We start from the raw sequence: 9,540 nt of genomic DNA, 5'->3' as shown, positions 1-9,540 counted from the left end.
GTAGAGAAGCTAAAAGGCAGTTGCAATGAAGCTATAATGTAGGCAATGGGGAGAGGGGGGACAATGCACAGGCTCATTTGAGAGTATTCAAGAGAGAAAGATATCCCAGCTGAGAGAGTTCTCCTAAATTAAACTAGGGAAGAAGGGAAAGAGGAAAAGTTATGATTGCAAGAAATGTTTAGAATCTATGGAGATTCACCGATAAAAGAAGCTCCAGAGGCATAAGTGAGGTCTGGGGTTTTATAGTATCATTCAATCCTTCAGTCCTCGAGACAAATCACAAATGCATGAGAGAGAGTGAGAGATTCTAGATGAATCCAGCGACAATGACAACATCAAAAGCATTGCTGTGATCAGCCCTAGTTTGCAGAATCATGAACAAATAGATGGCTGTTACTTTAGATCTCCATGGTTTTGGGTGGTTTGTTACACAGTAACAGGTAACACAAATACCTGGGTTAATCATCCATTTAAACACAAGTTCCTTCACAAATCCCCTCTTGCATATCATCCACTGGGAAAATCCTTCTCACAAACTATGACATTATGCTATCCACAGGGAGTTCATAGCCTGGGGACAAGAAAATTTAGTCATTACCTAGTACCTCTTCTTGCTTTCCTGCCATTACCAGCTTTAGCAAACACTTCCTAGCCTGAACTACTCTGGAATTGGAGGAAAACATTGGGAGTATGGAAGAGTCCAATCCAAGTTGCAGTTTTACTCTTGGTTTTAGTTCAATGCAGTTTGTTGTATTGCAATTAGAAGGCAAATAGGAATGTCCTTAAATGATTACAAGAATTGTGTTTATTGCCAACAAGGAGGCATACTCTCTTAGGGTAATAAAAGACAAGACTTATTTTTTCCTCTGTAGAACAGTTAATTAAACCAGGAGTTTGAACAGCCCTTAGAGACATCTCTAGTTTCATCTGAGGTGTAAGTGGTGAAGGATGCCAAAGAAAGAACTAAGATGGGATGGAGCAGAGAGGAACTCCTTCAAGGATTGGTTTTTGTATTAGAGGAAGAACACCCGGGCTGTGTCTTTTTTATTATTATTATTAAAGATTTTATTTATTTATTTATTTGAGAGAGGGAGAGAGAATGAGCGGGGGGGGGGGGGCGGGGAGAGAGAGAGAGAGAATGAGAGAGAGAGGCAAACTCCCTACCCCCTCCCAGCAGGAAGTCTGATGTAGCAGACTGGCCTGTGTCCTAAAAAGATATTTTCTACATCTAGAAGTGATTCGACTTTTTTTTTTTTATAAAGGAACTGAGGTGTAGGTAAGGGTGGATCATGAGTCTATCATCTTTTTCAGGAAGATTATTTTGAAAGTTTCCCTAATTATGTACCCCAAAATTATGAGTTGTCTTCAGCTATATTTTGCAATAGCAAATGGCAAGTTTTGCTGAGAGAAGCAGTCTTAACTCTCAGAAGGTAGTTCTCCAGAGTCTTATTACACAATAAGAGATTACAGAATCAGCACTTATTCTGGAAATTTGCAAGTTTGTGCTGAAGTGACCCTCCCTAAGCCTTGCGTATTTGGCAAAGAGAATGGGATATAAAAGGCAAACAGAGTTCAGCTATTTATTTCTTTATTAACTAAATGTAACAACCAGAATCCAAGTGATGACTCCATAGCAATGAACCAGTTTTGCTTTGCAAAGATTTGATGAAATATTTGATTATATGATAACAGTTGCCATTACATCACTGAAACTTGAGACCAGTAAGAAAGAACAGCACTGTCTTATCGCCTCTAAACACTAGCATAAGTTGTCTTTGATACTGAGTTCTATTCATATGACTTATGTAGCTAAATTTCTCTGGGAAAAAAGTTTTATTATGCACTGGATCTTATTCAAGGTGATTTCTGACTTAAAACTCTCTCCTGGGCAACATTCTTAATAATACTGCCTTCTTGTCCTGCTGATACCCATCTATTCACCAAACCTTTAATCAACTCAAATGTTTGCCTATGCTCCTACAACTTAGCAGCCAGAAGAAGTGATAGAATTGCACAAAATGGTGCTACCGAAAATTTGTAGACAACTTTCAGATGGATTTTTTCACATGCATTGTCAGTTCTTGTACTAATTCACCAAAGGAGCAATTCCAAATTATTATCATTTTGCTCAAGCACAGTGCACACTCTTGTCTTCAGTGAAGTGGAGATGTTGAGAATTGGGAACTTTCAAATATGGCCAATGAGACTTTAAATTGGTGTAATATTTCTTGAAGATTATATTGGCATAAATTATAAAAGATTTAAATACACAGATTTTATTTCTGACCATGATGAAATAATAGTGGCTTCACTTACTTTTTTTTCACTATTTAACTATTTTTATATCTTCTATATTTTGTATTTGTAAGAGCCTTAAATATGACAGATATCATTCTTTGGTTTGTCACGTATATTACAAGTATTTTCTATAATTTCTATTTTGTTTTATGATTTTATTTATTGAGATTGGAGCTAGGGTGAGGCAAGTGAGGTGCCTAGGGTGAAAGTTTTAAGATTCTGGTCTTGCATTTGTGTAACCCCAAGAGTGAATGCCTCTTTTTCTTTTCGATATTTTAAAATTTTTAGATAATCTCTATACTCAACATGGGGCTCGAATTTATAATCCTGAGATCAAGAGTCGCATGCTCCACTGACTGACCCAGTCAGAACCCCAGAGTGATTGCCTCTTTAGGAGTAAGCTGCCAAAAGTTTCACCCAGGTTCTAACTCTATAATTTATGATATTCATATTTTGCTGTAAACAATTAGAAAGTTGAGCAGGCATATGAAATATCTGTTTTTAGTGCAAAATTTGATGTCTAAGAAAAGAAAAACAATATGTCTGATATCTGTGATTTTCTGCCTGGAGGTACTTTCTGGATCACTGTGCAGGGAGGAGATCCCCCAAAGTAGGTCAGTTTTACTAAGTTGAAGAAACAGATAAGATTTCATGGTAGTTTAGACAATAAGAAGTGTGACACCTCTGGCTTTGCTTTGTTCTCAAGATTTCTTTGGTTATTTAGGGTCTCCTGTGGTTCCATACAGATTTTAGGATTTTTTTTTCCATTTCTGTATGACATGCCATTAGAAGTTTGGTAGGGATTAGGTCAAATCTGTAGATTGCTTTGGATAGGTAGTATGGACATTTTAGCAATATTGATTCTTTCAGTCCATTAACATAGGGTATCATTCCATTTCTTTGTCTCTTCTTCAGTTTCTTTCATCAATGTCATAAGATTTTCAATGTGCATATCTCCCATCTTATGGGTTAAATTTATTCCTAGGTATTTTATTCTCTTTGATGCTATTGTAAATGTGATTGTTTTCTTAACTTTTTTCAGATAGTTCACTGTTGGTGTATAGAAATGCAACTGATTTTTGTACGTTTATTTTGTAAACTAATTTTGTTTGTTCGTTTTTTTTTTTTAGATTTTATTTATTTATTCATGAGGGACACACAGAGAGAGGCAGAGACACAGGCAGAGGGAGAAGCAGGCTCCATGCAGGGAGCCCGATGTGGGACTTGATTCCAGGACTCCAGGATCACAGCCTGGGCTGAAGGCAGAGGCTGAACTGCTGAGCCACCCAGGTGTCCCTTGTTTGTTAGTTCTGATAACTTTTGTGGAGCTGTTAGGGTTCTATGTGTAAGATCATGTCATCTGCCGAAAGAGATAGTTTACTTCTTCCTTTCCAATTTGGATGACTTTTACATATTTTTTCTTGCCTAATTGCTCTGGCTAGGACTTCCAGTAGTATATTGAATAAAGTGGTGAAAATAGGCATATTTGTCTTCTTATTGATCCTAGAGGAAAAGCTTTTAGCTTTTCACCATTGTGTATGACGTTAACTGTGGGCTTGTCATATGTGGCCTTTATTATATTGAGGTACATTCCTTCCATACCTAATCTTTTGAGAGTTTTTGTCATGTATGAATGTGGTATTTTGACAAATGCTTTTTTTGCATCTATTGAGATGATCACATGATTTTCTCCCTTTTTTGTTGATGTGGTGTATCATGTTTATTGATTTGCATATGTGGAACCATTCTTGCATCTTACAGATAAATCCCACTTATTCATGGTGTATGACCTTTTAACATATTGTTGAATTTAGTTTGTTATTATTTTGTTGAAATTTTTTTCATCATGTTTATCTGGAATATTGGCTGTAATTTTCTTTTCTTGTAGTGTCCTTATTCAGTTTTGGTGTAAAGATAATACTGGTCTTGTAAAATGAGTTTAAAAGTAATCTCTCCTCTTCAATTTTTTGAAAGAGTTTGTGAAGATTAGTATTAATTCTTTATATGTTTGGTAGGATTATCCAGTGAGGTTTTTTTATTTGGTCCTGAGCTTTTCTTTGTTGCGAAGTTTATTGATTACTATTTTAATCTCCTTACTTGTTTCTGGTCTGTTCGGATATTCTACCTTTTCATGATTCAGCTTTGGTAGGTGGTATGTTCCTAGGAATGTATCTATTTATTTTAGATTATCCAACTTGTTTGGCATATGATTTTTCATAGTACAATTGACGCTTGAACAACATGGGTTTGAAGTGCAAGGTCCACTTACTGGATTTTAAACAGCACAGTATTGTAAATATGTTTTTTCTTCTTTCTGATTTCTTAATAATATTTTCTTTTGGGCAGCCCCGGTGGCGCAGCGGTTTGGCGCCGCCTGCGGCCGGGAGTGTGATCCTGGAGACCTGGGATCGAGTCCTGCGTCGGGCTCCCTGCATGGAGCCTGCTTCTCCCTCTGCCTGTGTCTATGCATCTCTCTCTCTGTGTGTGTGTCTCATGAATAAATAAATAAAATCTTTAAAAAAATAATATTTTCTTTTCTCTAACTCATTTTATTGTAAGGATACAGTGTATAATACATATAACATACAAAAGATGTGTTAATGACTGTTAATGTTATCAGTAAGGCTCTGTTCAACACTAAGCTATTAGTTAAATTTTTGGGTAGTCAAAAGTTGTACATGAATGTTCTATTGCATAGGGGGTTGGTGCTCTGTTTTTAACCTCCACATTATTCAAGGGTCAGGTGTAATTTCTTAAGACTTCTTATTTCTGTGGCATCATTTGTAATATCTCCTCTTTCATTTATAATTTTATTTATTTGAGTTTTCTCTCTCTCTTTTTTTCTTAGTCTATATAAAGGTTTGTCAATTTTATTTATTTTTTGCAAAACTCATTCTCAGTTTATTGATCTTTTCTATTGTCCTAGTTTCTATTTTATTTATTTCTGTTCTAATGTTGTTATTTTCTTCCTTTTGCTAACTTTGGGTAGTTTGTTCTTTTTCTGGTTCCTTGAAGTGTAATGTTGGGCTGTATATTTGAGGGCTTTCTTTTTTCCTAATATAGGCATTTATTGTTATATGCTTTCCCTAGAACTGCTTTTTCTGCATCTCATATATTTTGGTATACTGTGTTTGCATTCTTGTTTCTGGATATTTTTTTTATTTCTCTTTCAATTTCTTCTTTGACCCATTGGTTGTCTGGGAGCATGTTGTTTAATTTCCACATATTTGTGAATTTCCCAGTTTTCCTGTATTCATTGACATGTAGTTTTGTACCCAACTATTAGACTTTTATAGAATACTCCACATCTCCACACAACATTAGGAGATTGTTCATGGTTTTCAAGCATACTTGGAATGTCCCATAAGACCAAGTGCTGGAACATAAAATAGGTATAAATAATTTTAAAATGATTGAAATAAAAATCATAGAGTATGTTTTTTTTTACCACAACAGAATTAAACTAGAAATTAATGATAAAATATTTTCTGGAAGATTCTTAAGTATTTGGAAATTAATAAACACTTCAGAAAATAACAATCAAAAGGAAGAAATCAATAGGAAAACAATCAAAAGGAAGAAATCAATAGGAAAACTAAACATTTTAACTTAATGAAAACAAAGGCTTAGGATGTAAAATTTTGTTGGATGCTGCTAGAACAATGCTAGGAGACATTTAAAGGTTAATAATGTTCATATTAAAGTGAAGAAACACTGAAAATCAATTATCTAAATTTCCATCTTATGAAGCTAGAAAAACAAGAACATGTGAAAGGTAATTTAGAATAAAAGAGGTTACTGAAGATAGAGTACAAATCAAAGAGAATATGGACAACTAATAGAGAAAAATCAAACTAAGAGCTGGATGTTTGGAAACATAAGCAAAATTGGCAAACCTCTAGCTAGATTGATCAAGGAAAAAGAGGAACTTGCAAATATCAGGAGTGAAAGAGAGAATAGCACCACAGATACTACAGAAATTAAAACAACTTTCAAATGTGAATATCCCTAAATCTAGTAAAGAAATTGAGTAAGTAAATTTCTTTCTACAAAGAAAACTCTAGTACCAGGTGGACTTACGGGCGAATTCTACCAAATATTTGAGGATGAGATAATACCAATCATACCAACTCTTTCAGAAAATGGAGTAGAAGGCAATAACTCCCACCTTATTTTATGTGGCCAGCATTACCTTGATTCCAAAACCAAAGAATTACAAAAAATGAAAACTGAAAGGCAAATATGTTTCATGAACATAGATGTAAAAATCCATAATACAATATTAGCAAATTGAATACAGTTATTTCTGAAAAGGGCAATACACCATGGCCATGTGGAGTTTATCTTAGAAAAATGTTGGTTTAACTTAAGAAAATCAATGTGTTATTTACCATATGAATAATAAAACATAAAAACAATATAATTATTTCAATAGATGCAGAAGAAATATTTGACCAAGTTTAGCATTCATTTATGATAAAATTATCCAGCAAACTATGAATGGAAGGTAAATTCTATGAAAATATACAATAATTATATTTAAGAAATTTATTACTAAGATAGAGAATGAAGCAAGGCTGTTCACTTTCACCACTTCTATTATCATTTTATTGAAAAGCTTAACCAGTGCAAAAAGGCAAGAAAATAAAAGAAGAGGTATACACAATGGAAAAAAGAGAAGAAAAACTGTTTTTATTCTATGACATGATTGAATGTGTAGAAATACTAAGGAATCTATACTTACCAGACCTGAAGGAAAATTAGCAAGGTCTTTAGATACAAGGTTAATATACAAAGGTTAATTGCATTTATATATATTAGCAATAACATTTTGAAAGCAAAATTTCAAATATTTGATTTTATGGCCTCAAAATAGAAAATTTTAGTAGTAAATCTAACAAAATATGTGAAAAACCTGTATACTGTTCCAAACATGGGTAAGAAAATCTAAGTAAGACCTAAATAATTGGAGAATTATGCTGACTGACTGGAAGACTGTTTTGTTACAATGGTCAGTTATTCCCATATTGATCCATATAGTCAACCAATTCTCAATCAAAATCCTTGCAAATGTTTTGGAAGAAATGCACAAATTGATTCATATCTATCTATCTATCTATCTATCTATCTATCTATCTATATATATATGGGAACAATATATATATTGGTCCACTGGTCTATTGATTCTAATATATATATTATATATATTATATGTGTGTATATATATATATATATGTCCAATTAATGTTCATATGCCAAAGTAATTAAATGGGGGGAAGGAAAATCTTTCTAAACACTAGTGCTGAAAAACTGGATATCCATTTGGGAAAAAATGAATCTAAACCTTTATTTCATACTCATTTACATACCACCCCACAAAATTAACTCTAAATGAATCCTATGCCCAAGCATAAAATTTAGAAGTATAGGGATCCCTGGGTGGCGCAGTGGTTTAGCGCCTGCCTTTGGCCCAGGGCGCGATCCTGGAGACCTGGGATCGAATCCCACGTCGGGCTCCCGGTGCATGGAGCCTGCTTCTCCCTCTGCCTGTGTCTCTGCCTCTCTCTCTCTCTCTGTGTGACTATCATAAATAGATAAAAATTAAAAAAAAAGAAAACCCTTTAAAAAAATTTAGAAGTATAAACCTACAGGAAGAAAGTATAAAGAAAATCTTCTGGACTTCAAGTTAGGCATAGATTTTTTTTTTTACTTTAACATTTATTGAAATGGTGTACTCTTTATACTAATGCAAAAGGATAAAACTCTTCTTCCCACTCTAAAAACCTCTTCTTTACCATAAAGAATTCTCACTGCATTGGAACTAAAACTCTAAATCTCTCAGCAAAGGAGTTTGGGATGACTGGACAAAATCAGTCACCAGGTTCCCCTTTTCTCAATTAAAAAATAAGGAGAGGGAGAGGGAATATAACAAACTGCTTCACATATATGCTAGGCAAGAAATAAGAGGTAAGGTAAGAAATAGTTCATACTTTCACAGTGTCAGCTTCCAGAAGAAATCTTCTTCAGGTTTTAATCTTCAGGTTTGTATTTGGCCAGTCATCTCAGATCTTTGATTTGTTCATTTTTCCTGGTGTGAATCTCTTTCATGTTTCAATAAGCTGTTGTTGGAATTTCTCCTCTAATTCTTTTTCAGCCATCCCCAGCTGCTCCTGAACCCTGAGTAGGTCATGCTTGGCCATTGCTAGATTCTCCTCCAGGGACTTCTGGTTTTCTGTCTTGTCATTAAGTGTCTTCTGAAATTCACTCTTTAAAGCAACAAATGTGTTTTCCAATCATTCAAGTCTTGGGCCTTTATAAAATCCTTATTATTTCCTTGGTCAAGCTGTAAATCCTGCAGTTCCCTTTCTAGCTTTGACTTCTCATCTAATGCATGCGTTGCCTATATTTCAGTGGCCTTCAGCTGTGACTTCAATTTCTCATTCTCCTTGAAATCTTAAAATTTCCTTGTTCAGAAGTTCTGTTGTTTTACTCTCGTTAAGTGGTGCAAGTTTCGGCTTCCTGATATCTATGATGGGTGTTCTATTTGAAGATGTAAATTCTGCAACTTGTTCTAATAATTCTGTTTTCAAGTTCAGAGATACCTGTCTGTAGCTTGAGGTACCTTCTCAGCTTGTGAGAAAAGCTGCTGCAGAAGTAACACACTGGTATGAGCTGTGTTGATGAGCTCAAACTCCACCTTGCTGTAGACCACAGCGGCAGTGGAGACCTCTTCTACAGTGAAGGTCTCCTCTACCAGCCTGCTTTCCTTAACGTCTTGGAGGCAGGAATCTATACTTTTGAGTCTTAAGCCTCTTTTTGAACAAGCAAAATGCATGTACTTAGTAACTTCATTTTGATTGTGCTCATTTAAGTGCAACTCTGCCATGGCGGTAGCAGAGGTTGCAGCCCTGAGAAGCTCCACCAAGCCTATGGTCACTAAGGGTGTTGGGCCAAAAAACATACGCACAGATTTCTTTCTTTCTTTCTTTCTTTCTTTCTTTCTTTCTTTCTTTCTTTCATTTATTTGAGAGAGGGGGAGAGAGAGCGTGAGTGCATGAGTAGGGGGAGGGGCAGAGGCAGAGGGAGAAGCAAATTCCCCACTGAGCATGGAGCCTGTGGGGGCAGGGATGGAGGAGGAGGGGGCTCAATCCCAGGGCCCTGAGATCATGATCTAAGCTGAAGTCAGATGCTTGACTGAGTCACCCAGGTGCTCGGGCACAGATTTCTTAAATGGCATACCAA

The 9,540-nt window shown here is 35.4% G+C and overlaps 1 pseudogene; it reads right to left on the bottom strand.

The window, feature by feature from the left end:
* Positions 1-8,328: 8,328 nt before the first annotated feature.
* Positions 8,329-9,184, bottom strand: LOC129509906 (leucine zipper transcription factor-like protein 1; annotated as a pseudogene).
* Positions 9,185-9,540: the final 356 nt, after the last annotated feature.

Source organism: Nyctereutes procyonoides, unplaced genomic scaffold, assembly GCF_905146905.1.
Source record: "Nyctereutes procyonoides isolate TBG_1078 unplaced genomic scaffold, NYPRO_anot_genome, whole genome shotgun sequence".
Lineage (NCBI taxonomy): Eukaryota > Metazoa > Chordata > Mammalia > Carnivora > Canidae > Nyctereutes > Nyctereutes procyonoides.
The sequence above is the reverse complement of the archived record's forward strand: the minus strand, read 5'-3'. Positions and strand labels throughout refer to the sequence as shown.